At 39.4% G+C, this 23,939-nt stretch overlaps 1 pseudogene; it reads left to right on the forward strand.

Moving 5' to 3' along the window:
* Window positions 1-23,180: 23,180 nt before the first annotated feature.
* LOC142436765 (U6 spliceosomal RNA) lies at window positions 23,181-23,280 on the forward strand (annotated as a pseudogene).
* The last annotated feature ends 659 nt before the right edge of the window (window positions 23,281-23,939 follow it).

The raw sequence follows: 23,939 nt of genomic DNA on the forward strand, positions 1-23,939 counted from the left end.
GAAATTATTAATATCAGGAGTTGATGGATATCATTGTTGGCTACTTTATACATATATATGTATAAACACACATATAGACTACATAGATAGAATTTTATAAAATTGCCATCAAAAGTTAAATAAATTAATTTATTATGAAAACAAAATCCTTAGATTTAATTAAATTACATAAAAAGCAAAATAATACAGTTACATTAAAAGCCCAAACAGGATTTATTATAGTGTTGATAAACTGATTCTGAAATTTATATGCAGAACATGTAGCCAAAAGTAGACAAATAATTTAGAAGAAAAGAAGGTGTGATATTCACTCCACCTGACATGCTGACTTGTAAAGATTTTAGCAAAATTCAGGCCACCTTGATTTGAACAAGATACATACAAATATGCAATTATTTATGCAGAAATTAAAATAATGATATCACATTCCTTATACCATATGCAGTATTCAAGTGATTTAAATATTAAATATGCAACAAAAATACCACAAATATTGGAAGATATATTTAACAAATAAAGAAGGAAAAAATGATAAAAATACATAAAATTATATTCTAAAATTGAATTAATTTACATATATTAAAAGTGAAAACAAATCAGAATTCCTGCTATTGTAGAGAGGATGATAAATCTTCTTCCCCAAAACTAACTGTAAAACTGAAAAAAACTCTGAAAAAAATAATTCAGTTGTCTGGATAGAGACCAAAAGCAAACAATAAATTGCTATTGCTGTTTTTCTTGATTTAGTTCTATATGTCCAACAGAGTGAAACATTGGCTGGTGGTATGGGATCATTACAATCAGTGATGTTTGAAGCCATTGTTGCAGTCACTGTGTCAAAAAGTCTCTTTAATCATCTTCTTTTTCTCTGACCCTCTACCTAGTATGATATTCTTTTCCAGGGTCTGGGCCCTTTTGTTTACATATCCAAAGTGTGTAAGGAAAAGTTTCACCATCCCTTATTCTAAGGAGCATTCCAACAGTGCTTCTTCCAAGATGGATTTGTTCATTCTTTTGGAAGTTTCTAGTATGTACATTATTCTTAACCAGCATTGTACAATGCAAAGGTTCTAATCCTTCTTCAGTCTTCCTTACTCATTGTCCAATTTTCACATGCATGTGAAGTGACTGAAAATACTATAGGTTACGTGAGGAACACCTCAGTCCTCTACGTGACATATTTTCACACTTTTAAGAGATCTCTTGCTGCAAATTTGTCTGATTGCCCATCTAATTTTTAAATGATTTGTTGGCATATACTTTATATGCCATACCATTTAACTGTTCAATCACATTAAGAAGATTTGTGCAATCATCACCACAATCAATTCCAGAACATTTTCTTCTCATATTTGTTGTTATCTCCTAATTTCCTCCAATCCTAATCTGCCAAGCCTCTATCCACTTACTGTCTCTATAGATTTACTATCCTGTGTTTTATGTACCATAAATCATACAAAGCAAAACACAACCATATAAAATCATTGAAAGTAAAACAACCTCAATGACACCTCTGTTAGTCCAGGTAGACTAGAGAAAAAAAATCAGAGAGACTTATACCTGGGTAAGAAGGAACTTTTTTCTGCATAGTCAATTACTCTTTGTTTCAGCATAGTCAATTTATATAGAGTAATTGTACATTAAGAAAACACCAAACTGGACTGGAAAACACTCCTAAAGGACAAAAAATGATCCTTGAACTAACTACAAGCTTTTCTTTCTTGCTGTGTTTTGTTTGATTCTTTGTCAGTGGTTTGTTGTTATTGTTGTTGTTTTGTTGTATATTGTTGTTTGGCTTTGCTCTGTCTTGTTTTCGTGCATGTTATTATCTCCGCAGGCCTGTCTAAAGAAGATAGGCTGGATTAACAATCTGGAGGAGAAAACAACGGGACCCAGGGTTCCAGGAGGACAGGAGAGACAGGGAGGTGAGGGGAAAGGAAGTGATGTTAACAAACCCAAGGACAATAGAAAAACAAGTGATCCAAATTGGTGGTGAGGTGGGTGTGGGAGGCCTGGTAGGGCATGATCAAGGGTAATGTAACCAAGAGGAATTGCTGAAATCCAGGTGGGGACTGAGCATGGTAGTGGGACAGGAGGAAAGTGAAGGGAAATAGAGGAAATATGTGGGAGGGAAAGGGAATTTATAGAGTTCTAGATAAAGACATGTACATATGCAAATATATTTATATATGAGGATGAGGAAATAGATCTATGTACCTATATTTATAGGTTTAGTATTAAGGTAACAGAAGGACATTGGGCCTCCACTCAAGTGCTCCCTCAATGCAAGAATACTTTCTTCTATTATGTTGGCGTTCTATGATGCTCACCTTCCTGACACAACCGCTGAAGACAAAGAGGGTGAATAAGCAAATGTGGTGAAGAAAGCTGATGGTGCCTGGCTATAAAAAAATATAGCAACTGGGGTCTTAAAAGCTTGAGGGTAAAAGAGCCGCCATCTAGCTCAGAAGCAACAAAGCCCACATGGAAGAACACACCACCCTGCGTGATCATGAGGTCCTGAAGGGATCAGTTATCAGGCATCAAAGAACAAAAATCGTATCATTGGGTGCACACCTCCATGATATGATGCTGAAGACAAATGGGTGCATAAGAAAATGTGGCGAAGAAAGCTGATCGTGCCCAGCTATCAAAATTTATAGCGTCTGGGGTCTTCAAGGTTGAAGGAAAACAAGCGGCCATCTAGTTCAGAAGCAACAAAGCCCACATGGAGGAAGCAAACCAGCCTGTGTGATCACAAGGTGTTGAAGGGATCAGGTATAATGCATCATCAGAACAAAAAAAATCTTACCATAGTGAATGAGGAGGGGAGTGCAGAGTGGATACCCAAAGCCCATTTTCGGCCACTGGAGATTCCCTTGCAGAGGGGTCTAGGGGAGGAAAAGAGCCAGTCAAGGTGCAATGTAGCAATGATGAAAAATACAATTTTCCTTTAGTTCCTAAATGCTTCCTCCCCGTCTCTCCCACTATCATGAACCGAATTCTACCTTACAAGTATGACTAGACCAGAGGATGTACACTGGTACAGATAGGAACTGGAAGCACAAGGAATCCAGGACGGATGATCCCGTCAGGACCAGTGGTGTGGATGGCGATACTGGGAGGGTCGAGGGTGAGTGGGTTGGTAAGAGGGAACAAATTACAAGGATCTACATGTGGCCTCCTCCCTGGGGAATGGACAAGAGAAAAGTGGGTAAAAGGGAGACGTCAGACAGGGAAAGATATGACAAAATAATAATTTATAAATTATCAAGGGCTCATGAAGTAGGGGGCAGCGAGGAGGAAGGGGAAAATTGAGGACCTAAAGCCAGGGACTTAAGTGGAGAGCAAATGTTTTGAGAATGAGGGCAATGAATGTACAGATGTGCTTTACACAATTGATGTATGCATGGATTGTGATAAGAGTTGTATGAGCCCCTAATAAAACAATTTAAAAAAAGAAAGCACCCCTACCAATCTAGATCAAGTCCATAAGTCTGATATTAGCCTGTATGTCTGATACCAATCTATAAAGTCCTCTTCGAACTCACGAAACACATGCAGTAATGCCAAATGCAGGAAGATCACAGGCCAATGGGTGCGAAGTATTGTGGATCTAGTGGCAAATCTCAGCCCTGGCATGGGTCTTCACATGTCTCCTCCACATGTCTCCTTCAGCTCAGGGTTCTAACATAGCTCCATGTGTCTTGTCACCTGCAATGTCTCCCAGGGAGTGAACATGTGACCCACCTCCATTGAGCTGTTTATCTCCTTAGCGCCTCCAAATGAGGACACCAAGCTGCAGTGGGATTGACAGGCTAAACCCCATGCCTTCACTCATAAGCCTCAAATTGACAACGGATTATATAACTACCACAATGACTAAACAAAGCAGAAAACCCTCAATCAAATAGGAAGCAGAAAATATTAAAAGCTGAAACAACTATAAAATGCATCAAAAGGGAGATTGAATAATAGTCTTATATTTTAACCTAACTACATCTGTCATGATCAACTTTACAATGTTCTCTATCTGATATCAAAGCTATTCACATCCCTTAATTATGACCAGAGAGAATTTACCCAATGTGGAGGCCTTGCAAATGAATTTTGGGCTCCCCTGTTCTCCATAGTGTTTTGAAAACGGAGTGTTTATAAGTTAAGAACAGATACTATTTCCACCTTTGGATGTAAATTTTATTAATTACAATCCTTGGATCACACAGGCTGGTGTGCTTTCTCCATGTGGACTTAGTTGACACCTCACTTAGATGGCTCCTTGTTTGAAGGAAGACACACCTTTAAGACACAGAGCCTATTCTTTCTGACAGCCAGGAACCATCTGATTTGTTCCCCACACTTTGCTATAAAACCCAACTCTTTAGTGATTTTTTCATGAGGGCAAACATCAAACGTGGCCATCTTATGGAAACGAATTGGCCTTAGTCTGGGGCTAGAATAAAGTGTGAGCCTCAAATCCATCCATATTTCTATGGTTTATGTATGTCTTGTCTCTGGTTCATTTTAGAAGCACCATTATAATTTTATAATAGATAGACTTATAAATCATCCCCTGTGGCATGAGGTAGTACTATTGAGAGTGTCACTAATTTATCCAACTGCATGGAAGTTAAAACAATGTTGAGAAAAGGAATGAGGTTTCAAAAGCTTGTCTTAAAACAGAGTCACCTAAATGAGATATCAACCAAGTACACCTAGAAGAAGCATACCAGCCTGTGAGATCCATGGTTTGTAGATAATAAAATCCAAATCTGAAAAAGGAAATAGTATCAGACGGTTGTATGAACAGCATTGCTAACAGACAGAGAGCATTGTAAAGTTGATTATGGCAGATGTAGATAGATTAATATGTGATAACTAATCATTTATTTTCCCTTTTGTTCTATTTTTAGGTTGCTTCAATTTTTAATGTTTTGTACTTTCTTGAATGAGATTTTTCTATTTTTGTCTAGTTATTTTTATAGTACTTGATTTTTCCTTGTTTGTTTGCTCCCTGCTTGTATTTTGTATGATTTTCTGTATATGAAGCCATGAATAGTTAGATCTATAGAGACTGTAACTGGATTAATAATTAGTTAGGAGCTTAGCAGGGGAGGATAGAGGAAATAGAAAGTTAATTAAAATAAGGACTAGAAAAAAAGTTCTGAATTTGGTTGTGGTGATGATTGGACAAATCTTCTAAATATAAGTGAATGATCACATTATGTAATACATGAAGAATATTTCAATATAAATATAATAATAGAAATAAAAGGAAATTACACAAATATAAGCCAGTGTCAGACTGTAATACACGAATTGTTGACTTATAGAGATTAAGTTATTAAACACTATTTACACAAAAAGAGGGGCTGGCAATAGAGCAAAATTTTCAATAACACTCATTCATAAAGGAAGAATCGTGTTGTGTTAAACAGGGTTCTCTAGTGAAACAAACCAGGACACTTATGGTATATATATCAAGAAGGAATATAACAGCTAATTAGTCAAGTTAGCAGTGCAGAGGGCTCAGTTCAGCTCACCCTAGTGGAACAGTTAATATACTCGAAGTCCTTCAATTCACATAGACAGCCCAGTCCAAGGTTAAGGAAGCAGACAGCGGAGTCTTCCATTAGGCAAAAATGGTGAGACTTCACCTCATGTACTTTGGACACATTACTGGGAGATACCAGTTCCTGCAAAGGACACTATGCTTGGTAAAATAGAGGACTGGAAAAAAGAGGGAGTTGCTTGATAAGATGAATTGACACAGTGGCTGCAATAATAGGCTCAAACATAAGAACAATTGTGAGAATGGTACAGGACCAGGCGATGTTTCACAAGAGAGCCATATAATCATCATTTGTGCTTTTATTAAATGGTGTCGCTAGTGGGCATCCTGAAAAAAATTCCTAAAAAGAGTAGCGTTGGGACAGAATCTACACATAATAAAACACACCAGAGAGTAAGAAACTCTATGATAAGATTAAGGAAATAGGTTTGAAAATATTAGAGATAATGATGAAACAAAACAGTAAAATTAAATCATTTTACCATTTAGTTTATGTATTATATAGAAATAAAGTTTCATAGCATCATTTACCTTTAAGTAAGAATCTGCACCTTAATTCATGTAACCATGTACCCCATTAAAAAACTCACTGCCAGTGAGTTGATTCTGACGCAAACCCCATGTTTGGGGTTTGAAAACTATAAATCTTTCCAGTGTTTACACAATAATATGACCAGGACTTATTGATCCATCTTGTGTTGGGCTGGGTTGTCTAGAGATATACAGTGGCACTCACATATTGTGGTAGTTACATAATCTCCTGTCAACATGAGGATATTAAGAATTAAGGGGTGGAGTCTACCCTGTCAATTAGGTCACAGTCTGATGGTGCCTCCTTGTGGGCATGGCCTTCTCATGAAGATTCTGAAAACTTCTCTTTCTTCCTGGAGGTGGGTCACACACTCTCTCTGCCTTCATCTTCCTGTGGACAAGCAATGTGAGGCAATGCTGAGACCTAAACGAGCAGTGGAGACCTGTGGAGACAGCTCTGTGATGCTTCCACCGCCATGGGATCCACAAGATTTTTCATCCACCGGCCTGTAGTCTTCCTCTATTCATCATCACTGCTTGTGCACCATGAGTCTGATGAGGAATTTATGGGCTATTATTGGACATATGCTGTAATATTGGACTTATGGGCTTGATCTGGACTGGGCTGTGATGTTTTCTTAATATAAAATTGCTCTTTGATATAAAGCTCTCTCTTACACATATGTAAGTATCAATAAATGTTTTTTCTCTAAGTCAACCTGGCTTAACACACATATGTATACGAGTTTTATGTCAAATAAGTATATATAAAGTCCTTAAATTTAATGCCAGTCTTTGTGCAGACTCATTTAGCTGCAGACCAATGATGCATAAAGGTAAACTGGAAAACTGGAAGATCTCAGGCTAGCAGGTGCAGAGTAAAATGATTCCATGATAGGTGAGACCATGGCAAGATGCCCAGAGTTCTGAAGGCTGCCCCAGGGTAGGCAGAGTTCCAGCAAGCAGAAAGGGGAAGGAACAGAGAGGGAATTCCCAGTGTATCTCACACTTACAAAAAAGGCTATGAAACCAAATAGGTATCATTAGGCTGTGTGTTAGACAGGGTTCTCTAGAGAAACAAAATCAGAATGCTGATAATTTATATATATATATATATATACACACACACAGATAGATAGATGTATAACATAAGAAATAAACAGTTAATTGAATTATAAAGCAGTACAAATGGCTCAGTGCAACTCACTCCTGTGAGACACTGGCAGTCCTTGAGGGCACCGGGTAGTCCTCTGTAGAGTAATTCAGGCTATCCGGGCACAGGCAGCAAACACCAAGGCAGGTAATCAACAGTCAGCCAGATGGCAGGGTCCAACAGTTTCCAGCTCAAGAGATATGAATTCAGTGGTGTGACGAAGCAGGTCTTGAAGGAACCTCAAATTACAGTGACCCAGTCCATGGTTTAGGTGTCCCACAGGTAGTGTAGCATGCAAATTGAGGCACAGAACAAGCAAGGCAGCTGCACACTGGTCCCATGATAAAAGAGCAAGAGACAAGAAAGGCGAGGCTCACCAAGTTATTTATCTCTCCACCCTTCAATTAATCCCACATGTATTTATCGGCCATGTTAGAAAAATAAACTAACTACCTCAGGCTGCAAACCAATTAATAGGTTGGGCCCTGTGCCTACCCATACCCAGGAATGTCTAGTTATGTCTTGATATAAATTGACACCTTTACACAACTCTTTAACCTACAGCATCACCAGAGACAATAATAAAATCGTACTTGCACCTAACATGATGCAACTAACAATGTACAACTGAAAATACACCAGCCCCATTTAAATCTTCATTCAATAAATTAGAAAAACAAAACTATTCTATGTCTAACATTTGCAATTGTGTGGACACTCACACTTTAATCCTATAATCCTTTCAACATCTTCCTCCATCCATGAGTTTGTAAGCAAGTCACTCCATGTCTTTATCTCCCCCTATTTTGGGTGCTCAATTTCCATACTGCCCATTTCTACCAAGCCAGTGTTCTGAGGGACAAGCATGCTCTTGGATGTGAAGAATCTTCATTCAACTTGAGACCTTTTGTCTACATCCATAAACAAAGTCAAATACAGAGCAGGCAACCCATCAAATAAGTATACAATGTACATCAGTTCATAAGGCCAAACATATTCATCAGGTTGGGTCTGGTTAACTCAGTCTTAGCCATCCAAGTTACCTCAGTGGTTGCCATAGCAAGCTAGAATCACCCACTTGATGGCCCCTTCACAAATTCTGAAAAACCTATCCCCTTAGGCTAGGTTAAAACCATAGACGCAACTTTTAAGCAAATCTTTAATTCAGACTGACCAACCTACTCCCTTCTCTTCTACGCTCTGTGAACTAGGTCCACATGTGTCAATGGCCAGATTCAACCCCTGTTGCTATGTTTTCCCCACTTCCACTGAACAAAAATGAATTCAGGTAGTCAACTAGCAGGCATTTCAGGGTACCCTTAGCCCCCCTTACAATTCAGCCTTGGGGAGAAGGGGGGGTGGGCGGAGTTCTCTCATGGGCCCAGACTTTTCAGGCTTAGACACAAACTGCTTGCTCAAAATTTAAAAAGCCAAAGTCACTTTTATCCCCTTCAATTTCCCAACAGTTTTAGTGGCATGTCTTTTCAAATGCAAATGTCCTGCAAATTAAAGCACTCAGTGAGTACTTACCTTGCCTAAGATTAGGCTTCAAATAAAAAGCCTTTCCTTGAAAAAAATTCCTAAAGTCCCTTTAACAACCTCTTAACAAATTCCATTATAATGACTGAAGGCAGTGGGATTACAAATCCTCTCCAATCCTACTTCCCAATAATCATTTCTATCACATATTATATCAGTAATATCAGGTAAAAGAAATCAATATAAATGAAGTATAGCCAGATCCTAAACACAATTTCCTTTAAAATACTCAAATTCAATCCTTTCTTGTATAGACTATTCATTCATATGCAGTGTGGCCATAGGCTTCAACCTAGGGCCAGACCTTCTGTCACCTATTTTGACTAAAGAGCAAGGCTTTAAGCTCAGACAAATCCAAGAAGCATTTCCTTTCCTGAACTGTAATTTAATAGTCATTACATTTCTTTGCTCCATTTCAGATAGGAACAACCAAAGACAACTCCTAAGGTTCAACATTTTCACGTTCCATGCCTTTTCCAGAAACAAACTGAGTGCATTTGAGAGCATTAAGAGTGAAGGAGTGAAGTCTAGCCTGTCAATCAGGTCATAGCCAATGAGGCCTCTGTGTGGACATGTCCTTCTCCTGAGAATTCTGTAAACACCTATATTCCTCCTTGGAAGCGGGAGACATTCTCTCTGTCAGCTCAGTCACTGTGAGGCATTCTTGCTGACAAGCCACAAAGAGACAGACTGATGGCAGCCAGAGCATTGGTGCTGAAGAAGCCACATGGAGACCCTTACCAGCACAGAGATGCTTACACAGCCACAGGATCCACAAGATTTTCCACTCAGTGGCCTGTGATCATCCTGCATTCTGCATCATTGCATGTGTTTCATGAGTCGGAAGAGGAATTTATAGATATGTATTGCACATATGGGCTAAAACTGGACTTAACGACTTGATCTAGACTGGGCTGGGATGTTTTCTTAATGTAAAATTACTCTTTGATTTAAAACTCTTTCTTATGCATATAAGAGTGTCTATGAATTTGTTTCTCCAGTCAACCCAGACTAACACACTGAGTTAACCATGTGGCCATATCTGACCTCTACTAGTTCCACAAAGGATAAGGGAAATCCACCTCTACCTGACTACCTTGCAGCACATGTCAGACAAGTCTCCACTCTCGATCTTCATGATTTGTTCCTCTGGACATCACCTCCATGGTACCATATATGTTAGTCTTGGTAGTACAGAGATACAAATCCAGTGCCACTCCTAAAGGTATCAGAAAGAGTTTTTATCAAAAAGGCATCCCAGCCCAGTCCAACTCAGGTCCATAAGCCCACTACTATCCCCTCTTCTGACTCACATATTTGATTATCTTTACTTTTATTCGTGTCTTTTTAATGATCTTTTGCTTTCATTTTGTATAATGTTCTTGATGTCATTCCACAGCTCATCAGGTCTTCTGTCATCAGTGTTCAATGAAGCAAATATTTTTTTGAGATGTTCTTGAAATTCAGGTTGGATAGACTCAATGTTGTATGTTGTATCTTATGAACTTGGACCAATTTTCTTAATCTTTTCCATCATCTCTTCCCATAGTAGTAATAAATATTATTTCTGTGTATTCTATCTAGAGAAGTGTATGTGTATAGTTGCTGCTTATGTTACTGGAAAAGGGTATTATCTATGAACAAGTAATAAGTCTTACAAAATTCTACCATGAGATATCCAAATTTGTTTCCTCACCAAGGTCATATTTTCCAACTACTATTCCTTCCTCTTTGTTTATAATTTTTGCATCCCAATCACCAATAATTATCAATGCATCTTGATGCAGGTTTGATCAATTCCAGACTGAAGTTGTTGGTAGAATTCTTCAATTTGTTTATCACTAGCTTTTGTGGTTAGAGCATAATTTTGAATAATAGTAGTGTTGATTGGATTTCCTTGAAGATGGATAAATTATATCTACCACAGTCAGCATTGTGCTTGACCTTGAAATGTCCTTGTTGACAATAAATCAAATGCCATTCCCCTAGATTGTTTCATTCCTGGCATAGTAAGTCATATGATTTTCATATTCAAACTGGCCAGCTCACTATTGCTTAGAATATCAATGCTTATGTGTTCTATGTCATTTTTTACTACTTCCAATTTTCCTACTTCATAGTTCATACATTCCAAGTGTTAGTAGATTTGTCCAGCTGTGTCTTCTCACCTTGAGTTGTTCCCATTAGCAAATGAAGATACTGGGGTTCCATTCCTATATATTTTATTCCATTCTTATCAACATTGTTAACTCTATACTGAGAAAGCAGCTCCTCCTCAGACACATTTCTAGTGCCTTCTGACCTGAGGGGTCCATCCTCTGGCACTGTCACTGCAGTGTTCTGACTCCATTCACCAGGCCTTCAGTACTTTACAAAGTATCCATGTTATACATAAGGTTTTCGGTAACTACTTCCTCTGAAGTGGGCACCAAGTCCTTTGTAGTATGTTCTTTTTCTGAAGCTCCGCTGAAACCTGTAATTTTGGGTGACCTGGCTTGTATATTAAATACCAGTGACCCAGCTTCCAGCATTACAGCAACACACAGGTCACCCTATTAAGACAAATTGGCAGAGAAGTAGTTATAATAACAGAAAAAGTTACATATCTGAATTGTCAACCATGTTAGCCATAAAACACCCATTGATGTTTTCAACTCCTCACAATAGTGAATTTGTTAAATTAGTTGCCTTATAAAACTTTGCAGATGTCACAATAGTTAACATAAAATTTTCCCAAACTATACTTACTTTGTGCTATTTGCTGAGCACGTTTTATAAGGGAAAAGTCATGTCAAAATCCTGTTAAAGTGGTTCCACTGCAGCCTAGAAAAGCAGAATCCTCAACATTTAAAACAAGTGAAGTTTCCCTCCGTCACCCAAGCGCCCCTTCCGTAGGGATTCCACAACGTGAAATGGGATAGAAGAGCTTGGGTTTTTCCGTTTCAAAGTTGAAGAGTTTGGGTCATTTATATTTTAATCATCAAACTTGTGGCTTTTCAGCCACAGCATCTTCACTGTCAGATAAGTGTTCACGATGCATTTTTAATATCCTCACACTCGAATTTAAGATCAAACAACTTTAATAGTGGGTCCATACCACTTGGCCTTGTTTCAAACGGTTTTTCTTGGAAAATTATGAAGTGATTCAAGGAGTTATGATGAAGGTTGTATTGCTGAATAAAATACTCATAGCTTATTAGCATTTGAAATGTAACTAATATGATACAAGAACTAAATTTCTAAGCATATTTTATTTAAATTATTTATATGGAACTGGTGGCTACTGTATTAGAGAGTGCAAATCTAGAGTATTTAAAACTTTGCCTCCTGTTTGCTCTGTACATTCATGGGTACATTTGTAGCAATAATAGATAAAATATACAAATATCCTCTGTTAAATTTGTATATATTTGTGGGTATCCTCTCACTCTTCCATTCATATCTATTGAATCTACACATCTATCCAGGCATCTATTTAGAATTTATCACTATTGAAACCTTGTATATTGTTTATTATATTTGACCTGTTGTCTTTAACTCTTGCAAACATCCCAATACATTGCTCTGTTTCTATCATATTTTTCCCATTTCGCTCTTGTTGAATATTGTCTTGCCCTTCACCAGTTAATACCTGTCTAACATCTAGTCTATATTTTCCTTTCTATTTCCACTTCTTTCCTTTTTCCTCCAAACACTGATAACTATAAAACTTATTTTAGAAGGGGGAGGAGAAGAGAGTGAAGCACATCCTGGCTCACCAGGTCGTGAGAATGATGTCCCTGATTAGAGCAGCCAGTCCACAGAGAGCACAACATGGCTGGCCCCACTATGAGACATGATGCCCCACACGGACCCATGGCCCTACAGGGGACAACACCGGAGACACAGTGTGGGAATTGTGCCTGACTTGATCCCACCACGCTGAGGCAAAGCAATGGGGCAGTACAGCAGAACAGCAAGGGAATGGAGCAGCAAAATCCTCAGGAAATGCTGAAAGTGGACTTTGGGGCCAGGGCATGGTGCCCCAACAGACTGGACTGGGAAACACTCCTAAAGACCAATAAACGATCCTTGAACTAACTACAAGCTGTTCTTTCTTGATGTGTTTTGTTTTGTTCTTTCTCAGTGGTTTGTTGTTGTTGTTTTGTTTTCCTCTGTCTTGTTGCTTTGTTTTCCTCTGTCTTGTTTTTCTGCATGTTATTATCTCCACAGGTCTATCTTAATAAGATTGGCTGGATGAACTATCTGGAAGAAAAACAACGGGACCGACAGTTCCGTGGGGACATGGGATAGGGGGAGTTGAGGGGTAAGGAAGTGGTGCTAACAAACTCAGGACAAGGGAACAACAATGGATCCAAATTGATGATGAGGTGGGAGTGGCAGACCTGGTAGGGAATGATCAAGGGTAAGGTAACAAAGAGGTATAACTGTAACCCAGGTGGGGATGGAGCATGATAGTGGGACAGGAAGAAAGTCGAGGGAAATAGAGGAAAAATCTAGGAGGCAAAGGGCATTTATAGAGGTCTAGACAAAGACATGTACATATGCAAATATATATATGAGGATGGGGAAATAGATCTATGTGCCTATATTTATAGGTTTAGCATTAAGGAGGCGGAAGGACCTTGGGCCTCTACTCAAGCATTCCCTCAATGCATGAATACTTTTTTCTATTAAATTAGCATTCTATGATGCTCACCCTCCCAACACAACTGCTGAAGCCAAAGCGGGTGAACAAGCAAATGTGGTGAAGAAAGCTGATGGTGCCCAGCTATCAAAAGAGATAGCGTGTGGGGTCTTAAAGGATTGAAGATAAACAAGCGACCATCTAGCTCAGAAGCAACAAAGCCCACATGGAAGAACACACCAGCCTGTATGATCACATAGTTCCGAAGGGATCAGTTGTCAGGCATCAAAGAACAAAAAAATCATATCATTCGGTGCACACCTCCATGATATGATCGCCGAGAACAAATGTGCGCATAAGCAAATGTGGCAAAGAAAGCTTATCGTGCCCAGCTATCAAAAGAGATAATGTCTGGGGTGTCAAAGGCTTGAAGGTAAATAAGCGGCCATCTAGCTCAGAAGCAACAAAGTCCACATGGAAGAAGCACACCAGCCTGTGCGACCACGAACTCTCAAAAGGATCAGGAATAAGGCATCATCAGAAAAAAAAAATCTTACCATAGTGAATGAATGGCGAAGTGCAGAGTGTAGACCCAAAGCCTATTTGCCAGCCGCTGGAGATCCCCTCCCAGAAGGGTCCAGGGGAGGAGATGAGTCAGTCAGGGTGTGATGTAGCACTGATGAAGAATACAGCTTTCCTCCAGTTCCTAAATGCTTTCTCCCCACCTCACCCCCCCAACTACTATGATCTGAATACTACCTTGCTATTCTGGATAGAGCAGAGGATGTACACTGGTACAGATAAGAGCTGGAGGCACAGGGAATCCAGGGCATATGATACCTTCAGGACCAGGGGTGTGAGGGGCGATACTGGGAGGGTAGAGGGTGAGTGGGTTCGAAAGAGGGAACTGATTACAAGGATCTACATGTGACCTCCTCCCTGGGGGTTGGACAACAGAAAAGGGGTGAAGGGAGACACCGGATAGGGCAAGATATGACAAAATAATAATTTATAAATTATCAAGGGTTCATGAGGGAGTGGGGAGTGGGGAGGGAGGGGAATAAAGGACTTTATGCAAAGGGTTTAAGTGGAGAGCAAATATTTTGAAAATGATGAGGGCAAAGAATGTACAGATGTGCTTTACACAATTGATGTATGCATGGATTATGATAAGAGTTGTATGAGTCCCTAATAAAATGTTTTTAAAAAAACCTTATTTTAGTGTGAATAACTTTTCTTGACCATTTATAATACCCGGGTTGTTGGTTTATTTTGGTTATTTTAAATCATTTTCTTGGGGGCTCATACAATTCTTATCACAATCCATACACACATCCATTGTGTCAAGCACATATGTACATTTGTTGCCGTCATCATTCTCAAAACATTTGCCTTCTACGTGAGCCCCTCCCTCCCCACCACCCTCCCTCATGAACCCTTCATACTTCATAAATTATTATTATTTTGTTATATGTTACACTGTGCGATGTCTCCCCCCCACCCCCGCCCTCTTCTCTGCTGTCCATTCCCCAGGGAGGAGGCTATATGTAGATTCTTGTAGTCAGTTCCCCCTTTCTACCCCACTTCCCTGCACCCTCCAGGCATCACCACTCTCAACACTTATCCTGAAGAAGTCATCTGTCTTGGATTCCCTGTGTTTCCAGTTGCTATCTGTACCAATGCACATCCTCTGGTCTAGCCAGATTTGTAAGGTAGAATTGGGATCATGATAGTGTGGGGTAGGGGGGAGGAAGTATTTAAGAACTAGTGGAAAGTTGTATGTTTCATCTTCGCTACCCTGCACCCTCACTGGCTCATCTCCTCCACACAGCCCTTCAGTAATGGGGTGGCCAGTTGCCTACCGATGGGCTTTGAGTCTCCACTCTGCACTCACCCACATTTACAATGATATGATTTTTTTGTTCTTTGATGCTTGATACCTGAACCCTTTGACAATTCATGGTTACACAGAGTGGTATTCTTCTTCCAAGTGGGCTTTGTTGCTTTTGAGCTACATGACTGCTTGTTTAGCTTCAAGCCTTTAAGGCCCCAGACACTATATCTTTTGATAGCCGAGCACCATCAGCTTTCTTCACCACATTTGCTTATGAACAAGTTTGTCCTCAGTGATCGTATCAGGGAGGTGGGCACCCACTGATACGGTTTTTAGCTCTTTGATGTCTGATAACTGGTCACTTCTACACCTGTGGTCAGACAGGCTGGTGTGCTTCTTCCATGTGGGCTTTGATGCTTCTCAGCTAGATGGCCTCTTGTTTATCTTCAAGCCTTTAGAACCCAATTGCTATATCTTTTGATAGCTGTGCACCATCAGCTTTCTTCACCACGTTTGTTCATGCACACATTTTTCTTCAACAATCGTGTCAGGAAGGTGTGCATCCTGGAATGCCAATTTAATAGAACAATGTGTTCTTGCATTGAGTAAGTGCTTGAGTGGAGGCCCAATGTCCATCTGTTGCCTTAATACTAAACCTATAAGAATATGCATGTTGATCTGTTTCCCCGAACTCTTATATAAATATATTTACATATGTACATTCCAGTCTTTAGACCTCTATAAATAGCCTTTATCACCTAGTTCTTTCCTCTATTTCCTTTTATGTTCCTCTTGTCCCATTTATCATGCTCAGCCTTCATTTGGGTTTCAGTAACTTCTTTCGGTCACATTGCCCTTTCTGGATCCCTACCAGGCCTCTCACACCCTCCTTGCCACTGACTTTGGATCACTTGTTACTCCCCTGTCCCTGGGTTGGTCAGCACCACCTCCTTACTCCCGCATCCCCCTCTCCCGAGTCCCCCTGGAACCATTGATCCCATTGTTTTCTCCTCCAGACAATTCGTCCAGCCTACCTTTTCTAGATAGATCTGCAGAGATAATAATATAGACCAAAAATCAAGCCATAGCAAGACAGGCAATGAACACAGCGATGAAAACAAAAAAGAAAACCAATTACCCATAGAAAAATAAATTAATTAAAAGAAAAAAATTTTTAAAGAAAAAAAAACCTGTAAATAGATCACGGTCTGATTTTTTATCTCTAGGCGTGTCCTTCAGTCAGGTCAGGTGGGGTACCATGCTCTGGCCCCAGGGTCTGTCCTTTTTACTCTCTCAGGGGCTCCCTGTGCTGTTCCCACAGTTGGTTTGCCACATGGTTTTAGTGGTTTGCCTCAGTGTCACAGGGTCAGTCTGGGCCAACCCAACAGTGAGTCTCCAGTGTTGTCCCCCTTAGGGCCCTGGGCCATCAAGGGAGAGCTTGTTTCGTAATGGGATCAACCATATTGTCCACTCTGTGCACTGGCTGTTCAGAGCGGGGATATCATCCTCCCGGCCTGATGGGCCAGGATGTGCTCCACTCTCTTCCTCCCCCTTCATTTGCTCCCATTTGGTCTCATCAGACATACTCCTCTCTCCTAGCTGCAGCTTCAGTGCCATCCTCTCAAGTAAATTCTTCTGAGAGAAAGGACAGTTTTCCACATAGCTGATATGGGGGCCAAGCCCTCAGGCCCCTCCACTGGCTCCCCACTCCTTCTTGGCACACTGCATTCATCTGGCAGTGGCTTATTATCTGGTCCCTCGGTCCCTGTGGAGGCACAAACAATACCCTCCCTTTGGGTGGCTCAGTGTCCTATTCCCCCACCACACTTTTTTTTTCTTTCCCTTTTCCTCCCTCCCCGCCCCCTTTTTAGTTGGCTGCCATATGTATACTTGGACTTGGTCTGGCCCCTGCCATCCTACCTGGACCTCACTCGGGATGATTTTTTAGCATTAAATTTATTCAAACAAGTTTCTTCACTAGTAACTGTGAGGGAATGCTTTTCTAAGAAATGTGTGAATTTATTTCAAAATATGAGCCCATGTTCACCAAAGTTTTATTCTATGAACACGTGATTGTTTTGATAGTGAGATGAATGCAGTAACTGAACTAAGCAATAGGTTATATTGGGCTTTTCCCTCATATCACTTGAATCATGTTGAGATATTACAGTTTGTTTTTATATTTTGAAAAAGGTAATTTGTTAGTCTCCACATGTTAGTTTCCTCCTTTATCTAAGGGAGAAGACAAAATGCAATCCATGTGATCTGCCTCTGAGAAATGTCAAGGCAATTGAAAAATCATGAAATGAGGTATATGGAGTCTTGATGAAACTAGAATGCACAGTAGGAAAAGAAGGTGCTATCTATTTGGGTCAATTCTCTGTGTGGCCATGTAGATAAATTCTTCTCATGAGAGAAAATAACAGTAGAGTATTTAGTTGCAGCTGTGAAACAAATGTAGGGTCTAGCTAAATTTTCCCCACTGTTGTCCATATGAAGCACATATATTTTGCTAATCATCTTTATTCTGAAGTCTGAGATGACCGAACTAGGTTTGGAAGTAACACTATTTTTCCAATTATCCAGTTTCCCAAATACTATATCCCAGAAAGAGAATCGACTTCCTAAACACTGTTTTTAACATGATTCTCCCAGGTTCCTAATCCTGTATGAGCCTCTGGGAACACGTGTGCTACAGTGTCCATCACTTGAAACCGAGGAAGCCAGTATAGGCTCCACATTTTGTGTGCAAGAAGCCTAAGGGGTTTGTTTCACACAGAAAAACTGAGGATACTTGGTCCTAGACAGCTTCAGTGGTACAGCATTTGAACATGAAATCCCTATTTGGAAGTTCTACCATTGCTTTAATGAGTCAAGAATCTGCCAAGACCCAAATCTTCAGAACCAGTGAGAGAAGGGCCCGCATATGATCAACAACTCCTTGGATTCCAATTAATTAGTATCATATGATTATGACACACAAAAAAAGCCCTTCAACTTGCTGCCATCATGTCAATGTTGACTCATGGTAACCCTTTTGAACAGGATAGAAATGCCCCTGTGATTTTCTGAGACTGTAACCACATTGGAGTAGAAAGCCGCAGGTCTTTCTCTCAAGGAGTGGCTTGTGCTTTCACTGTTGGTGATCTTTCAAATCACAGTCCATTGTTTATACACGATACCACCAGGGATGTGCAGTAGGTGAGAAAACAAATTATTTCTTGGCTTATCTGACAGCATCTTTAATTCCTAAGAAAATCCAGAGATTTATGTGCAACAAAACCATGGAGTAAATATGTCTAGTTGGTGTTGATAACTATTAAAATGCCTAGTTTAGAATAAAAATCAAAATAATACAAAGCTACTAACTAAGATCCAACTAAATGTTTCCACAGAAATGCAGTTTAATTGTAAAGACACAAGTTAAAGCTAATTGATGGAATAACCACAACCACCACAAACACCACACACACATGCAACCCAATTAAAACTGGGAAAAGGTACAATAAATAACTTAATAAAGTACATGAGCAAACACTCCAACAAAGGATATTTCAATAGTTGACAGACACATATAAAGATTATCAATGTTATTAGCCATCAGATAAATGCAAATCAAAAGCAACCAGGGATAAGCATTTCACTCCCACCAGGAACAGTTAGGATGAAAATAAACTTTAAAATGGAAAAGAACAAAGGTTTGAAGGGATTTGGAAAAATTAGAATTCTCACCGACTGTTTGTGGGAATGCAAAATCTAGCAAACAGTCTGGAAATTCCTCCAACTACTAGAGAAAATGTTGTCATAAAATAAAAAAAATAACCCTCCACCCCCAACCAAACCCACTGCCATGGCTTCAATTAACTCATAGTGACCCATTAACACAGAGTAGACATGCCCCATTAGGTTTGGGGGAATGTAAATATTTATGGGAGAAGACAGCTTAATCTTTCTTTGACCCTACTTATAACCTGCTATGCCACCCAGAAATTCTACTTCTCAGTATATACAGGAGCTCTAACCACTTAATTGGTTTTATTGTAAGGTATTAACCAAAGGTCAGCATTTGGAACTCACCAGCACTTCATAGCTGAAATTTTCTGCTCCCATAAAAATTTGGTGCTTTACAAACCCTGGGGAGTGTGGGGGGAGGTCAGATGCTTATAGACATCTTCCCTGAAGGCAGTCCCTGCCAGACTGCTGTCTCCCCACACCACAGGGGTGGGCCTGCTCCCTGCTGCTGGAGACAACAGATTACTTCTCACTGAAGCTTGGGACCATTAGCTTGGTTCCTGTAGGTGGGGTTTACACCCTACTGTTTATGGTTCCTATGAAGGTCCAGAAAACAGGTCAAGGTTAGGTTGCCATCCTAAATCTAGGATCTGCCCATCTTGTCACATGTATACCCCCAATCCCTCCTCTTCCTATTGCGTGTAGTTCCCTAGACCACCCCCTCTCATTACTGTATTACCTATAGCACAGCCCCTTCCTGTGACGTATGTCCTTACCTGTAATTAGGGGGCTTGCAGGTCTCCAGAGAATATAAAACCCTGGGCAAGCATTAAAGAGCTCTCTCTCTCTCTCCATGTGGACCACCAAGGGGGGCTGAGGTGAGCATGCTACCATGAATTGTTTCTGACTCCATTTATTTCAATATTTCTCTTCTATCTCTCATGCTCTCTGTAACTTTGCTATAATCTCGACTTATTATTGATGTACAATTGCACCTACTGGACCAGTAATGATGTGTTAGGGGCTGGCTTCCCCTGTCAGGAGAGCAATTCTACTCTCTCCTACAGGTTCACTATGAGTTAAAATTGATACAATGGAGTGAGTTTGTTTTTTTGATAGGTATATTGGAGTGAGAAAAACACATGCATATACACACCTATGTTTATTGCCATACTATTCATATCAGCAAAAATATAAAAATTATCTAAGTGTCCATCATTAGATGAATGGATAAATAATGTGTAGTACATATATCAATAAAACGCTACTCAGAGATAAAGAAAAATATCTTTCTAAAACATCTTGCAACATGGATGAACCTTGTGTGGAGCAAAATAAGTCAATCACCAAAAGGAAATATTATACATTTTCACTTTTAAGAAATAACATGAAAAGATAAACATAAAAACTAATATTTATTAGTGACTTCTAGGGATTGGGGCAGATTGGAGAAATGAGTTTCTCTTTAGATTATACATACTGGTGTGTTTGGTGATGGTAACAACACCAAGTGAATGTGATATGCGCACAACTTAACAAAAGTAAACAATTTTACCAAGATGTACATAAGAAAAAAGGATCTTTTGGCAATCACTGTAGCACATATAATTTGGCAACAGTAACAACAACCAAAAGATATATATATATATACTTTTATAAACATTTCATAGGTTTTCTAATGCTATAAATCTTTAGAGAAGTAGAAAGTTTCATCTTTCTCTTATGAAGTGGCTAGTGGATTTGAAGCGTTGATTTTGTTGTTAGCAGCCCAATATTTAACCCTCTACTCCCCCAGGGTTACTTGTGTATATTCATATGCCAGAATGTGTGTGAATATGTGTATGCATTATACCTCTCGAGATTGGTTTTCTAAGTTTAAAAACAGGTTCAAATGCTTTGGTTAATCGACATAACAATTAGCTTAGTTTATTGAATAGAGTCTGGGATCTTAACAACTTGTGAAAAGCTATTTCGAAGAAAACTATCAGTCTTTACTTATATGAAGCAAAAAAAAGGAAAGAAAGAAAAAAAAACAGAAAGAAAAATTAGTTTAGCACTGAAGCTACGGTTCAGGGAGAGGGGCATGTCTGAGCAGAGCACACAGGAGCAAGCAAAGAAGGAAGGAAAATGGAACATATTCTGGCCCACCAAACCACAAAGATGATATTCCTGCTCTGAACAGTCAATGTACAGAGAGAACCATAGGGCTAGCCCCACTATGAGACACAATATCCCTCACTGACCCCGAGCGCTAAGGGGCACAAGACTGGAGACATAATGCAGGAAGTGAGCCCAATCTGACCCCACCACACCAGGGAGAAACATGAAGGGCCTGCAGAGCAGTAAGGGGAGCAAAGCATTTAAATCCCCGGGGAATACCAGAAATAGACTTTGGGGCCAGAGCATGGCACCCCATCAAAACTCAACCGGAAAACCCTCATAAAAACCAACAAATCAGACCTGGAACTATTTATAGGGTTTTCTTTTTTGTTGTTTGTTTGCTTGAGGGTTTTTTTTTGTTTTGTTTTGTTTTGCTTTTTGCTGTTTGTTTTATTTTGTTTTTGTGCTTATTGTTGTTTTTGCATGTCTGTCTAGACGGATAAGATAGGCAGAATAAACAATCTGGTGGTGAAACGAACAGGAACAACTGTTTAAGGAGAGGGGACATAGAAGAGGGGGAGGTGGAAAAAGGAAGGGGTGTGTCAACAATCCTAAGGACAAAGGAACAAGTGATGTAAAATACACAGGGAGGAGGATGTAGGATGCCTGGTGGGGCTTGATCAAGAGCAATGTAGCTGAGAGGAATTACTGAAACCCGAAACATGATAATGGGATGAGAGAAAAGTAAAAGGAAATAGAGGAAAAAACTAGGAGTCAAAGGATATTTCTAAAGGTCTAAATAGAGGCATGTACATATGTAAATATATTTATATACAATGATAGGGAAATAGATCTATGTATATATATTTAAATGTTAAGTATTAAGGTAGTAGATGGATATTGGGCCTCTACACAAGTACTCCCTCAATGCAAGAACACTTTGTAATGCTCACCTTCCCAACAAGATGGCTAAAGACACAATGGGTGCATAAGCAAATGTGGTGAAGAAAGCTGATGGTGTCTGACTATCAAAAGATAAAGCATCTGGGGTCTTAAAGGCTTGAAGATAAGTGGACACCTAATTGAGAAGCAACAAAACCTACGTATAAAAAGTACACCCATCTCTGTGATCATGAGGTGTCGATGGGATCAGGGATCAGGCATCGAAGACCCAGAACAAAAAATTATATCAATATGAATGAGGCGGTGTGCAGAGTGGAGACCCAAAACCCATCTGTAGACAATTGGACATCCCCTCTCAGAAGGGTCACAAGGAAGAGACGAGCCAGTCATAATGCAGTATGGCATTGATGAAACATACAATTTTCCTCTAGTTCTTTAATGCTTCCTTCCCCCTTACTATCATGACCCCAATTCTACCTTACAAGTCGGCTAAACCAGAGCATGTACACTGCTACGGATAAGAGCTCACAACACAGGGAATCTGGGACAGATAACCCTCTTAGGACCAATAATGAGAGCAGTGACACCTGAAAAGGAAGGGGAAGTTGGGAGGAGAAATATGGAACCAATCACTATGATCAACATATAACACACTCCAAGGGGGACAGACAACATAAAAGTGGATGAAGGAAGACAGCACTTGGTGTAGGTGACCAGATTTTAACATTGGTAAAGCGGGACACCAGCGGGACACCATTGATAAAACTCATATCCTGGTGAAATAGCCACATGGCAGCTGAAAACCATATAACCTAGCTTGTGCATTCTTTTCCAAAATCAGGACTTATTAAAAATGCCGCAGGATGCGGAAACAATTGTTAAAAATCGGGACTGTCCCGCCAAAAGCAGGACGTCTGATTACGAGTGAAAAGAAAATGTTTTGAAAATGATGATGGCAACATATGTACAAATGTTCTTGACATAATATATCTATGCATTATGACAAGAGCTGTAAGAGTCCCCAATATAATGATTAAAAAAAAAAGATTATGAGTGTACACACACCACAGTCCTATTCTGCCCACTTACCAACTGTTCTCATTAATTTCACATAGTTGGATACTGATAAAACAGAAAAAAATTATGAAACAGAATGGCAAATTCCTTTTTAAAAATCCACATATAACCAGTTTTAGAAACACATATAGTAAAATCGGAATGGTCCAAAAAGATCAGCACAGACCCTGCCCAAAGATTACACTCAAATTGGTGAAGATTTTCGCATTTTTTGCTTCAGTAAAATATCAAAAGCTTCATTAAAAATCCATACTTAAAAGTCAGTTGAGACTACTACACTAAGATAATTTTAAATTGTCAAGTAAAATCAACCCACTTTAACCTAAGTAATAGCTTGGCTCAAATAAACAAAAAAAAAAAAAAAGGAAATCATTTGTATGTACTAGGCTTCTTTAAAAAATCACTTATATAAGGTCAAATGGTCAATAATTATTGTTTAGAAAAGATGAGAAGACATGGGGAAATGGAAAGTAGATTAATGAAAATGGGACAACCTGAACAGAAATGAATGCTATTGCATTGTGAAGAATGTAACTAATGTCAATTGACAACTTGTGTAGACATTATGGAAAGAGAATCTAAACTGCATCTAAGCCTTCACTGAAAATGCAATGAAATATCCTTTAAAAAATAAAATAGGTAAATAAATTTTTATTTCTAATTTTTTATTACATTTCAGGTAATCAATTTCGTATGGGCAAAAGTATAAACAGTTCTCCAAAGAGGATGTGTGTAGCTAATAATCACATGAAAAGATGTTCACATCATGAATTTTGAAAATGCAAGTCAAATCACGGTAAGATACTATTTCATCCCAATTTGGATGATTATATAGGAACCCTGGTTGTACTGAGGGTTGACCGTTAGCCAG

Source organism: Tenrec ecaudatus, unplaced genomic scaffold (assembly GCF_050624435.1).
Source record: "Tenrec ecaudatus isolate mTenEca1 unplaced genomic scaffold, mTenEca1.hap1 Scaffold_602, whole genome shotgun sequence".
NCBI classification, from domain to species: Eukaryota; Metazoa; Chordata; class Mammalia; order Afrosoricida; family Tenrecidae; genus Tenrec; species Tenrec ecaudatus.